Source organism: Rhipicephalus sanguineus, chromosome 3, assembly GCF_013339695.2.
Source record: "Rhipicephalus sanguineus isolate Rsan-2018 chromosome 3, BIME_Rsan_1.4, whole genome shotgun sequence".
Lineage (NCBI taxonomy): Eukaryota > Metazoa > Arthropoda > Arachnida > Ixodida > Ixodidae > Rhipicephalus > Rhipicephalus sanguineus.
Window position 1 is genome coordinate 42,858,074 of NC_051178.1, and position 14,230 is coordinate 42,872,303.

Genomic DNA, 14,230 nt, shown 5'->3' on the forward strand with positions numbered 1-14,230 from the left:
CCGCGCTGAAATTTCGCTCACTACTTGCACTTGTGGCAGGGACGCACAAAATCTGCCTTGCGAGTTGTGAAAGAAGGGGGAACTCGTCTTTCTTACACTTCCACCACTGTAGCAGATCTCCGACGTATTCGCACACCTCTGTGGAATTCAAATAGCTTGTCAATTCATCCCTGCATTTCTGTGGCTCCATAACGTCGTGCCACTCTTCAAGATCATCTATAAGCCTCCTCTTTGCGGGCTTCTCGCTGCAGGTTTCAGCAGCGCATGCATCAGACGGCTGATACACTGCGCTTCACTGATACACTGCGCTTCTTTCATCTTCCTCGAACGCTCGCAGCTGACGATAGGGCGGCGAAAAAAACGTCGCAGTCCTGTGTAGTTCACTAAGCTCCAGTTTCCGCTGAAGAAACTCTCTTGCTCGCAATTTTAATGCAGCTGTTGTTGATGCCGTAGCTGGAACTAAAGTCAAATGTTTCTCCAGCTTTGTTTTGCAGAGCAAAACGAGTGGCAGGGTAGGTTGTTCCTCTTTCTCGAGCATGTCGGTTGCTTCTTTGAATGGTGCCAAAAAGTCAATTATCTCCTTGATTGCAGTTTTGCTGACTTCTTCCATCATCGAGCTTCCTCTGGAATCCAGAAGTGCTTCAACTTTCTCGCGTGTACACAGAGTTCAGCATAGTGAGTTTTGAATTCCACCTGGTACTTACTTCTTGATTTACGCCGCGGGGTAAATGGCTGGAAAGGCCACTCTGCTTCAGGAAAGTGACGACAGCCTATACATGTTAGTCGGCGTTTGTGGTGTCCTGACTTCTTTCTTGTGTCGTTGTTTGCACGCCCTGTCTTTTTAGAATGAATACTTACCAACTAGCTCAGCTCTCTGTTATTCTAAGCCTATACATTTTGTAACTGCCCACGAACGTGTGGTAGTTTTTCACTCAAGAAGACATCGTCAAAAGTGTGGCGCATGACCGTATTGAGGACGTGTGCGGTGCAGCTGACCCTGCTGTACGGGCGAAGTGCGATCATCACATTGGCTCCTTGGTAGGATACAAACTCGACATTTCCTAGGAGGCTTTCATCCAGTCCAAGTTTTGCGCATCTTCGCACAAGCTCTCTTCTAATGTTGTCGCCTGCCTTCTTTTCGGGAGGGAAATCGCCTGTAAAGAGTACTAAGTTTTTCAGTTCCCAGTTGTCGTCCACACAGTGAACAGTGGCTGTGGTGTACGCCGTTTTTTTGTAGTCATCAGTGCACATGTCACCAGTCATTGAACAACGTCTATCCTCCATCGCAGCCTTAAATTCTGGCCTCAGCCCTTCTCGTAAAGAACCGGCCACTTCAGCTGCCTTGCGGAACACTGTCGTGGGGTGTGGAAGTAAATCTTTGGCGGATAGGGTTCCGTACCGGGCACCGGCGGCGAGAAGTTCATTAGCAATTTTCAAAAATCCTTCATCTCGCACGATGTCCAAGGGCCTCATATCTTTAGCGCACCATCGGACGCACAACGTCGCGAAGCTTTCCTTTAAACTGGAAGGAACCACAGCAGATCCTCCCATTGATTTGCATTTGTGCCTGTTCAGGTGAGACGTTCCGATTTTACCGGTATTAAAGCTCAGAAAGCTTTTGCACTCTTTGCATTGCACGTGTCCTGCTGGAGACAAGGTGTTCGAATCAACTACCGAAAGAAACCTCTTCCAAACGTCGCTTTTAGGGAGTGCTTTGACACGAGCTTCAGTTTCCCGGAAGAAACGTCCTCTTTCAGTCCTGCGCTCATTGTATCCTGCACCCACGTAAAATAGTATCCTGCACCCACGCGGAATCAAATGGCAAAAGCTCTTCTTTACTGCGAGGCATGTAAGCACAGCAAACATGATCGATTTTCACGGCCAGGTTTTCACGGCCTTTTACAGTCTTAGGATGCTCCGCGCATTCTAATACTGTAAAACGTAGTATTGCTCAGCATTGCCTTCAGTCCGCGCTGCGCAGATCGTGTCCGCACATGATGCAGACCAGCCTGTGTAATTAGATTGGCAGACTGGAAAAGGCTGGCTTTCCTCGGGCGGTCTTGCACGCCGTTGCCGAATCTCTGCAACGGAAGGTGAACTTCAGCACTCAGGAAGAGCACTCGAGAGAACGGGAGCGCGCCAAACCACAGGTGGTGCCGTACTTGTACAAATTGAGCCGCAACCTCAAGAAGGTGGCCGCTAGGTGCGCAATCCCTGTTGTGTTTTCCGCTCCGAATAAACTGGCGCACTTGTGCCCACGAATCTCTCGTGCTAAGCAGCAAGGGTGCCAAAAGAGGCACGTAAAACCTTTCAGGCGTTGTGCCGAAGGGGTTGTATATGAAATTCCCCTGAGCTGTGGCAAGACCTACATCGGTCAAACGGTTCGGTGTATCAACGACCGCCTGAGGGAGCATGCCAACAGCATTGGAAAAAGTGATGGTGCGCACCTTCCTGTGCATGTCAGGTCATGCTCGTGTGTGCCACGTTTTGCGCAAGCTTGGATTATCGGCAAAAGCAGAGATCAAACTGCGAGGGAATTACTAGAGGCGTATCATAATAGAAGTAAAGGGTCTGCTTGTGTCAGTGACACATCCATTGTCTCAGTCTGAGTTGTCCTTCTTTAATGAACTGCTCACGTGATGTCATGTTTGGGGTAACTTTTCCACACCACTGCGCATGTGTGGAAGTTTACCTGTTTTTCAGCCTGCGCTGGCAATAAACAGTTGGTAGTTTGGCGCTCTTCTGTCTCTTTCCTCCGGCCCTTTTTCATGTTTCTAGCTTCGCGCCAGTTACGATATGTTCAGCAAACCTTAGTGACCATGTACTTTGGCAGATGTACGTGCACTGGGTTCGCAGTTTCTTGCTCCAAGGCAATAAAGTGGTAACGTGATGCAGAGCGTTTATTTTGCATCTACCACGTGTAGTCCCCCCCCCCCTTCCACTTCCAATACGTTATGCGTGGTTTCCGTTTGCTCTTTTCTTCCTCGTCTAATGGTGCACGCCTTCCAACCGTGGTTACCGCTAGGAGGCGGCCATTCGCCCACAGTGGTAGCTCAGCACGTAGGGTGTCGCGATGATAAACTCGAGGACGCGTTTTCGATTCCCGGCCCCGGCCGCCGTGCATTTCGATTGGGGCAAAATACTAGAACTCTTATGCACGTGGATTTAGATGCACGGTAAAGAATCCCAGGGGGTCGAAATTAATCCTGGATGCCCCACTACGGCGTGCTTTATGGTCATATCAACGTTTCGGCACTTAAAAACCCAGCAATTATTAGCGGCTGTTGGCCTATTTTTGGGCTTCGTTCCAGTTTAGTGATGACGGTGCCGCTCAGCTTCTCGACGCTGAACGATTGGGCACATGTTGTTCTAGGTAGCGGGACCTTCCCTGGCACGCAAGGGAATATACTTTGGCCGACACTTACTTCAATAGCTGCATACTATTTCTGCATGTTGCAGCACTCTTACGGCAGTCACATGGTGCTCTTGCAGCATATATATTGCGGAATAAGACTGTACCCATAAGTTGGCAAACCCTTTTTTTCGACTTGCATGGAACACAATTTTGGCGTTTAGACTCACGCAGATTTTTCGTGTGCTAAGCATTCCTTTCCATCTTTTCATCCCGTAATCACTTGATTTACTTTCCTACCTTTCCTCCTCTTTCTGTGGGCACACAGGGAAGGTAGCCGCTCGTGTCCAACTCACACCACTACAGAAATGGGAACCGTTATGAGCCACGGGGAAAAACTCTTTCTCTTTTGTAATTCAATGTATTGAGAATCCGCGTAGACTTTTCGTTTTAGGGCCGGCTAGAACTTTCCTTAGCTTCATTCACCTTGCAACTCTGTCATCGCTCTTGTGAGGATCAATTGTAACTATAACTTTATTACTGCGATTATGAGATAACATTTGGAATATATGACGCGCATGCAAATAAAAGCACAGAACTAACCGTGGCATGTTACCTATACAAGTGCCTGATGCATTTACTTCTAGGTCACCCGATCCTCATAAATCAAGTAGCCACGTGAACCAAGAAAAATAGGGTATTTCAGATAAACCTTCTTCAAATTGCTCGTTCCACATAAAAGCCACTAAGTTCAAAATACGTGGAACGTATATGTATGCACAAAGCATCTGGAACCATCGTAAGAACGCACCAAAGAGCAAGCCCGGCCCGACCCGAGCCCGTAACCTCATACCCGGGCCGGACCCGAAGCCCGGAGCTTCAGGCCCGAGCCCGGCCCGGGCCCGCCGTCAAAACCACTTTACCCGGCCCGGCCTGGCCCACGGGCAGGGCCGGGCCCGGGTTTTCGTGCAGGCCCGAGCCCGTGCAGTGCTCTATTCTCAACCCCTCCTAAATAATCTTGAGTACGCATGCACCAGTCACGGAGGCAAAATCTGAGTGCCTGTGAAGACCAACACTGCAGCTTTGTTTTCTGGAGAGTGGACATCATTACCAAATCACTCCACCACACGGCATGTAGCATATCGGGTGTAGAGGCAGACGCATTAATTATAGGACCTGTGTACATGAGCTCGTTGTTAGGAATGAGATGTCCACTCATGTGCCTACAAAGTGTGAGGGACGCTATGTTGGCTGTCGGTTAGTTCCATTCGCTGTTCAGAACAAAGCACTAAGTTTCTAGGTGTATGGTTTTCCGAAGGCTTGACATGGAACACACATATAGAAAAACTAACGGTAGAACTCAGTAAAACCGTTGGATGTTTATATAAGCTCAGCCCATTCTTACCAAAGTGGTTACAACTAGAATTATATTATGCTCTTTTCTACTCTAAAATGACATACGGTATCTTCGTATGGGGTACTACTACCCAAACAAACTGTCAAAAATTACTAGTTCTTCAAAAAAGAGTTTTGCGAGCGTTCGAGCAGTACCATGGTATTATCAACGACTTGAAAACTAAGCCACTCTTTGAAAAATACGTAATACTAACGGCAACAAAACTGTATCACTTCAAACTTCTGCAATGGGTGAAACAAAACAAGCCACAATGTCTTCAGAACCCGCCTGACAATACGCATTATACCATGCGTCAGCAACGCCGGAAAATCCCAGCATTAAGGACAAATTATGGCAAGCAACACGTTCAGTATCAAATACCCACAATGTTAAATCGTTTACTGCAGTCTCATAGATTTCAATTCCATACCCTCGAACACCATTATCAAGTCCATCCTAATGAACCATGATATTGAGTATGCTTATTAAAGTTCCTATGCTTGATTTGTTACATCCTATCTATCAATTTGAGTTATGTGTTGTAGTTTCTTTTCTTATGCTTTATTTAACATTGTCTATTGATGAAGTTTCTTTTGAGATGAAGCTTTTGTGATTAAGTTCTTTTGTTATGTTTTCTCTGAAATTGTGTAATAAGAACATGCTAAATATTGTTGTGTTATTGTTTTATTTCTGAAAATGTCTGCGACAGAGTGAGATCTTCAGCGGCCTGCGTGCCAAACTGTATTTAGGAGCAGAGGCCCCATGTCAGGCTATATAGCTTTTAGCCTCTGCTCCCGATCCTGTAAGAATTCAGGACAAATAAACTTCAATTCAATTCCATTCAACTTCAACTTTTTCAGCCCTGTTCCACTGAACCTGAAGCTCATAAGTGCATAAGTGATGTCAGTGCTGTGCTTAGAAAACTAGAACTGAAAATATTGCCGCAGACTGCTTCCAATAAGATTTCTACCAAGCCAGCTAGCGAGCCGCTGTGTAAGCCTCCACAATGTCACGTGCCTGCTCGTCTTTGTGGTAGCACGGCGCATGCCTCCAAGGCTTAAGGAGGGACGTGGCTTTGGAAAACCAACTTTCTTATAACTTAACAGATATTGATGAAAACTGGCACAAATATTCCGCGTGTCTCCCTTATGCTTCCTAACAAGTTCCAGGTTGATATCTTCACAATTTTTTATTAAATTAAATTTTTACTTCATGCATTCCTTAGCACTTTGCGCAATGCCTGGAGAGTTTAAAAAATGCACTAGATGACTAGATCAATAATTTTTGCATAGCTAAATGCACGCTGACTGTCGTGACATTCTTGCTTTATTTTTTTTGCAGCACAATATTCTTGCATTGCGATTCTTTTGGCTACCTTCAAATCAGGCGCACTCTTTGGGTGAACGACTAGTCACATGGTAAAATTACAAAAAGTCAAAATGAGAAAGAAAGAAAGAATGTCACGACATGCATTGCAGTCTAAGAAACATGACAAAAGAAACGAAGCCAAAATATGCGAAACGGTTACGAAGAAAATGGCTGCGCAAACTCGGCAGGCAGGCGAAAAGGCACTTTTGAGAAAACGGCTCTCCAAGTTTCACGTTGTGTCCAATGGTCTAGAATGCACCAGGATCATAGTTTTGGTGTCCTTAGTGATGCGAGGTCTCTTGAGCATTTTATGCTTGCTTTGGTGCTCTTTTGATGCATTTTTTCCCGTATGGCATCCTTCTCTGCAGCTCTTCAAATGAAGTGCTTTCCAGGCTTCGGATCAAGTGATGCACAAAACTTTCAATAAGCATGGAGAGTGCCAGTATTATACTTGCAGACTGCCCCATTGACAGCTGTTTCAGTGACAATCAGTGAAGCGTTTAGCTCCGTAGAATTGACCAAACTACCGAATGAAGACTCGGCCGCATTGAGTTCTTGTTTTTTTTTGGCAACGGCCGAGCAGCTGAGGGTGGTCAGGTTTTGGCAGACTAGCAGCAATGCAGTGCTGGCAATTCATACGTGTGTAGTGGTGGAGCATTGCCTTCAGCTTCTGCAGCACGGTACTTGCACCAGCTCAGGGACCCAAGTGAGCAGAATTCATGGTGCAGTTCTTCATTTCTCGAGGTGATGTGATAGAATGTTGCCATTATGGCCTTTTGCATGTCATCAATGTCAATGGTGTCACGGATAGCCATACCATAATAACTAGTCAGTCTTTTAATCAGGTCTTGAGTCAGGCCGCCCCATCCTTGATACAGGTGTTGGCAGAGCTGTTACTATCATCTTTTTGACATTATTTATACCGTAATAAAAATTGTCTACATATCTAAACACTTTGATAACATCCTAGAGACAACTAATGTCAAAATTGCTACATATGTAGACGATCTTTTATTACTTTTAAAGAAACCCATTGATTTTAATCTTGACAAGTCTGTTCATTCCATCCTTAACGCGTTTCAGCAGTGCGGGAAGGGTTTTACCTTTACCCACGAAATCCCTTGCAATAACTCATTGCAGTTTTTAGATTATCTAAGGCTTTGTTTAAGCACTCACGTGTGCTGGTCTTACAGCCCACGAGCGCAGAAGGGACTGCTGGCTTATGATTCAGCGCAGTCGAAACTAGTTAGGCGCGCAAGTGAAGCTTTGTCTGGGGTCGGCGCTTGCAATGTCATGCCCACTTGCTATGCAGGACAGCTTTAGAAATCAAGTACGACGAGTGTTGGAAGCCGGGTACCCTTGCACGCTCGTTACGGAGGTCGCAGAGGCTCTCGTGCGAGAGTCAAAAGCACCCCGTTCCGGTAAGACACAGGGCCGCAATCCAGGAGGCGCCCTCTATTGTTGCCCTACATTCACCGCACTTCTCACAACCTGAAGAAGGTTGCGGGTAGGCACGATGTGCCGATGGTTTTTTCAGCCCCGCGCAAGCTGGCAAAGCTCTGCCCAAAAATGTCTTCGGCTAAGAAGAGTCCTGGAGTGTGTGGCACGAAGCACAAAAGGCCTTATGTAGCCTGCGCGGTTGGGGTGGTCTATGAGATTCCGCTTTCATGTGGAAAGTCTTATGTCGGGCAAACCGGAAGGCGCACCAACGTTCGAGCAAGGGAGCATGAATTGACCATAATTAAAAAAAAGTACGCGCATTTACCAGCGCATGCCCGACATTGCATGTGCGCACCGAATATCCGAGCGATCCGCGTTTTGGGCCGAAGCCAGAATAGGACCGCACCGGAACTTTTGAAAGCCTTTTTAATCTCAACTGGAGGAAACGCGCGTGTTAGCCAGTCTTCTGTTTCCTTATTGCATGGTGAAAAGAGATTCTTGCGTGGCTTGTTGTGATATGACACTGAAAAGCGATTAGCGTTGTGACCACGTGATTGATGGCATATATTGTTGACACGAAGAAAAATAATGTTAGTTGAAAGTTTGCGCTCATCCGAGACTCCTGAGTCCGTGTTTTGATGTGTGTGCGCATGAATATGTTTTCCTTCTAGTTCATCTTGTTTGGTTCAGCCAATGCCTCCTTGACTAGATGCCCGCCGCGTGGTCCGGTAACCCGGTTCCGTACCCTCTCCCTCTTTTTTTCTCCGCGGTCAGGCCACGAGCGCCCCCTATAGCGCACGCCTGCAACGGATGCAACGGGTTTTTCTTCCTGCGGCACTTAAAACGCCTGTCCTGTGTTAACAGGGAACAGGAACACCTTACTTACTTACTTACTTTTACTTACTTACTAACAAAGGTCACGTGCTGATGCCTCAGAGATTGCCATCACGCCTGTTACAGTCTCGAAGGTGTAAGCGTATTTCCGCTGCCGCCGGAAGTCGGTCAGGCTACGAGCGCTGCCTCACGGATTTCGTGGTGAACTAAGGGAACCGCCGCCGCAATGGGAAAGCGAGTGACGCGGCGGGCATCTAGTCAAGGAGGCATTGGTTCAGCACTTGGAGATGCAGTCTCTAAAAGGTTATGCCGCCCTGAGTGTGGATGTGGAGGATTTGTTCTTATCATTACCGCACAATGAACTCATAGCAAGTATTAAGAGTTCCATTTCACAGCTTAATGACGAATTCAGTTTAGGGCCAAGAGCGGCGTTTCGCTAGAATCCTTCCTGGAAATCTGGTCCACGTCCCTGAATTCTACCATCATCGGTTGGCAAGATAGTTTTGCGTAAAAAAACAGGCGTTTGAATTGAATCAAAAGTTGCACCTGTTTTAAGCGGTATCTTTTTGAGCCGCGTTAACAGGAACTTAGCCGCTGCCTTGGCGATGGTGTTCGCTATGTCTGTAGGTACGTGGATGATTACCTGGTTATATTTGATAACGAACATAATTACAGCCAGATGACCAACAGGATTGTTAAATGTTTTCAAGAATGTGGGTATGGCCTACGGTTCACCACCGAGTCAATGGAGCAGCAGCAGCTGCAGTATCTTGATTTACGCCTGCTGTTCACTCCACAGCATGTATGTTGGCAATACCAACCGAGATATAAAATACCGCTGTTGCATGGTAATTCAGCCCACTAAAACTGATCAAAAACGGCATTATTTTTTCTACCTTGTGTTCTTCACTCAAAAAGTCATACAAACGTCAGGTTGAAGATAGCTTCAATAGCCAGCTCCTTAGGCGGAAGACGGTCGGTTATGGCCATGCTGCGATCACCACTGTATGTAATAAGCTCATTAATGGGTCAAGACAACGCGGAAGCCTGTGATGAGCGCAAAAGTCGCGCCAGCAAATTCTCTGTTGTGCCATATCTGCATCGCTTTTCCCATGGTTTAAAAGATGTTTCTAATCGGTACAAGGTTGACTTGGTGTTTTCCGCCTCCCAAAAGATTGGAAGGATTTGTCCTCTTAAAAAAAAGCAGGTTCTTCCGTAAAAGCTGGAAGTAAGACTAATCATGTCCACAGCTTTATACCCTGCAAGACAGGTTCAGTATATATGATTCCTTTGCATTGCGGTAAAGTATATGTTGGACAAAGCGGGAGGTGCATCAACATTAGACTGCAAGAACACCTACGCTCTCTCTCCTCCTTTAATGCCACTTCTTATCATCTAGCCAACCATTGCCGTTCGTGTGGATGTAATCCACACTTACGGACACTGTCCTTCTTTCATGTCATTATATTAAACGACAAGAGAAAAATAGAAGCTTTTCACATCAACAGATTAAAAGAAATGCATCAGTCAAGCATCGCGTCCATAGGCCTTTCATCTAAAGAATTAGATTATCTCAGGCACACACGCATAGTATACTGCTACTTCGTACTGTTTTTGATCGACTGTATGTAGAGTAGATGTTTTTATGCTGTGTATGATTTCCACGTGGCTGTCTTCCTGATGATATCGCCCTGACGTGGTTCACGTGGCACCATTGATGTCAATGATTTGGACGATGCTGGGCATATAAGGGGCGTTTTTTCCAATAAAACTTTAGTTGTGATTAGAGCGCATGTCCTGTTTTTCTCGTCCTTATATTATTTCTAGCGCTGCCCCATACACTTCATTATGTATCGCAGGAGCATCGTCATCATCATCATAGAACCACCTACGAAGAAGCTAAGAAGAAGAGGAGGTGAAGCATTTTTAGAGGCCTTCAATAGATGCGATCCCCCGTAGTAGGTTGGGCCATTCCTCTAGGAACCAACCAACCCACGAAGAACAAGAAAGCGCGGCCGACCGTCCAGAATGGTGCGCCTGTGTCCATGACGAACCACTCGCTCTTTAAGTCTAGTCATCTCCATAACGCCCATGCAACAAAGGGCGGCACCAACGAAAACACAAGAGTGTGTTAATTTTGTCACAAAATATTGCTGTATCGTTCATTCGCTGCCACTTAGACTACTTTTGTGTAGCCAATTCAAGCCCAAATGAAATGTTTCATTGTATAAGAGCCAAATCTAAATTTTACTCCTGAATACCTACTATGGTGAGCTATATACATTTTAGTCGCAATGTGGGTTTGAAGCATTTATGGAAAAGGAGCACACTGCCAGGAAATTGTTCGAGCAGGCCATACAATATTGTCAATAGTGAAAAAAGTTTTTCACAGTTTCACCTTAAGTATGCTTGGCTCCTTTAGCAAAAATATGCCACATATATTATGTATGCTTGAATGACGTGTGCATCCTGAAGTAATAAACATATCAGTTGCCGCTAATAATCAAATGACACCTTTGCTGTGCTTCGTTTATAGGCCCTGGTAATATCATCACCTGGACCAGTGACACAGTGTTCAAATAAAACAGTTGTATTATTTGAAGTAGAGAAACGAAGCCACAAGAAGTCAATCACGTGTGCTTCTAGCAACGCGCTCCTCTTCCATGTTATAGGTTTTCGGCTCCGCTGCTCTTGCCAATGACACTCTGTATCCACTGGATGTGATGAGCTGTGCTGGCGAAGACGAAGGGCGAGGTTGGGAAGTCCCTGAGGCGGAACCAAGAAAACACCCCGATCACGTACCAGTCATCGGTGGTAAGCAGCAGAGGAGCACCGAAGTCGTCCTGCGAGCAGTCAGCGTTCGACTGTTGATGCCTAACTGTTTAGCTCCACCAGTGTGTCCATAGCAGTTAGGCTGCCCAGAGGGAGCAAGTTAAACGCTCGAAGTTTTGTATAAAGAACAAAAAGTGCTCTGTTTCTTTAAATATAAAATATTTGCGGCTCCCTGTAAGAAAAACGGCAGCGGATAAGCATCGAAATAATGTAGTTCAGGGCAAGATACTTCGTGATGAAAAATCCCTCGAACACGGGTTGTTGCCAGGGTCAACGTTTAGAGTAGAGTAGATCCTTTAAATTGTGGCACGCAACGTTTAGACAAGCAGTTGCAGTCTTGAAGAAGACAAGGCTGCTAGTCGAAGCGTTGGCTCCAGCCACTCCACGTGTTGCAAGGATCTTTATCTGAGCAGATAAGGATGTGTATTAAATGCACTGAGCTTTATGTGAATATTAGACCATATATATTGTATTACAATTTGAGTTGTTACTGAGAATGCGTCAAAGCCGGCTTCCCACGCAATAAAGAACATATTACTTTGAGCTCAATTGGCAACAGCATATATCTTCCTTGCTGATCTCAGAAGTTACAACTGAAGGAATCGTAGTGCAGCGTATAAGCTTCAGAACAAACGTTAGAAGAAATTTTGCAGTGACACGTGCGTCCACTAACGTCTCACGAAGTGGAAAACTTTGCGTATGTAAATCGTGTTACAGTATAGTTTAGAATGTTTTTGCTCTGCAGACAGTGCACAGTTATGAAAATGTTCTTTTGCAGTGTAAATCTGAAAACATGTGCAGGAATTTTATTATTAATGGAAGCTTTAGCGCTATAGCTTAAGGACGAGGTTGATGAAGGCGAAAATAACACAAATGTCAACTCAGGATTGATTTCTCAGAAACCTATAAATGTAGTAAAACTGCTCACGGCCACGAAGGCTGAGAAAAAATCCAGGAGAATCCGACAGTGGTCAGGAACAAATACAAAGTAGTTAGCTTCAGCCAACTACATCGACGAGGAGAGAAAGACACGCCGCGGGACCAGCGACTCTGGTGTGTCTTGTGTCTTTCCGCCCCCGCCTCCTAGTAGTTGGCTGAAGCCCTCCCCGCTATGTGCAATGAACGAGCTCACAATTCTCAAAAGTGCATAGGTTTTCCTTGCCATCTTCCTCTGTTCTAGCTCTAGAATCAGCGTCGAAATAAATTAATACAATCTTGTTGAGTTTCATGTATTTATCAGACTTTAGTGTACAATCATGAGAAAAATCGCGGGGAGAAAGCATGTGGGAGTTGTCATACGCTATAGCTGGATGCCTAATATAAGAACGGTAAAGGGAAAAAAAATAAGAATATCATAAATAACAACAGAAGACTAAAAAAGCAAGCGAATAAAAAATCTACGCAAGATGTCCTGTGGGAGTTGTCTAGAAAGAAAGCGCCTAAACAGCTCCGAAAGAAGCATTGTATATAATAGAAGCGGAGCGTCTCACCAAGTGAGGCTGGCCGTCTTTGGCGGTCGCACACACCTGGTCCTGCATATTAGCAGTCGGATAGGCTTCCTTGCAGCGCTCGGCACTACGCAACCTGAGGGTCACGCGCTGAAGGTGATCACTGTGGTTCAGCCGTGCCTCCTCTGCGTCAAAAACCGGGGAATTGTTGATCAGGAAACAGTTCTCATAACTCTTCTCTTTGTGCAGCGTTATGAGAGGAGGCCGCCATTGCATCCTGACGTCCGACAATGCAAAGCTACTCAGCTCTCATTGTTCAATTCTGCGCAAATAATGACACCGGACAAATTGAAAGCACCGGACACTGTCCGGACTTAGTCATTTTAAAACAAAAGCGCACAGCTTGCACTGGTGGCGCAAGGCTGGAACCATCAGCGGAGCTAGTGTTGCGACCTAGCTAAGTTTTGCTAGTAATGCCAAGCTTTTGCTAGAGATGCTAAGCTTTTTCTAGTAGTGCTATGTATGGCTAGACTTGGCTAAAGATCTCACGTGACTACGTGTTACGTGATGTTGATTTTAGTCATGTGACTAGTTGTTACGTGGTGTTTGACGGGAACATGTCACATGATTAGATATTACGCGATGTTGCGAGATTTTAGTCACGTTACTAAATGTTACGTGATTTTTAGCCGTGGGACTAGGTGTGGCGTGATTTACGTGATTTTTGAGTCGCTCGAGTAGTTAGGTGATGTTACATGATTCTAGTCACGTGACTAGCTACATGATGTTACGTAATTTTCGGTCACCTGACAATGTTACGTGACGTTACGTGATTTTAGTCATGTGACTAAATGTTGCGGGATTTTTAGTCACGTGGCTGGTTATTACGTGGTGTTACGTGATTTTAGTCACGCTGCCAGTTATTACGTGATGTTATGTTATTTTTAGTCGTGTGACTGGTTGTTACGTGATGTTACGCGATTTCATTCTGGTGACTAGTTGGTACGTGATGTTACGTCATTTTTAGTCACGTAACAGACTCGCCCATCATATTGATTGTATTCCACGCCGGACAAGTCGGCGTACGTATTGTGAGAGCGACGCAGAAGTTGAAGAGGACGAAACGAGCGTGTACCGGTTCATAATGATGATAATTACTGTTCGCACTACCCGGCGCATAGAGTTAATATACTGACTCTAGAGGAAAAGCTTCCCATAGGGCCCATGCATGGAGACCTATAACTGGGTGATTCCACGTAAGATCGAACAAACGATGGCTGGTCGACCTCTCAAATTTATTTCAAAATTTTATATATTATTGCCTGATGAGTGGAAAGAAGAGATCCGCAATTTGTTTTGCCGCCAAAAATTTTTTCGAACCACAGGAAATCAATAATGACGAAGAGGTGGAGTGGAGCGCTCATCCGCTCTGCTGTTTTGGCCAACTTTCGTTATGAATTGCACAAAATATATTAAAGTTAGGTAGCTGAAATTTATTTACCTAAATATATGCATGTTTTTGCTTCTGCTCAGGTATTTTTAGTTTTTATGTGTAGTGTA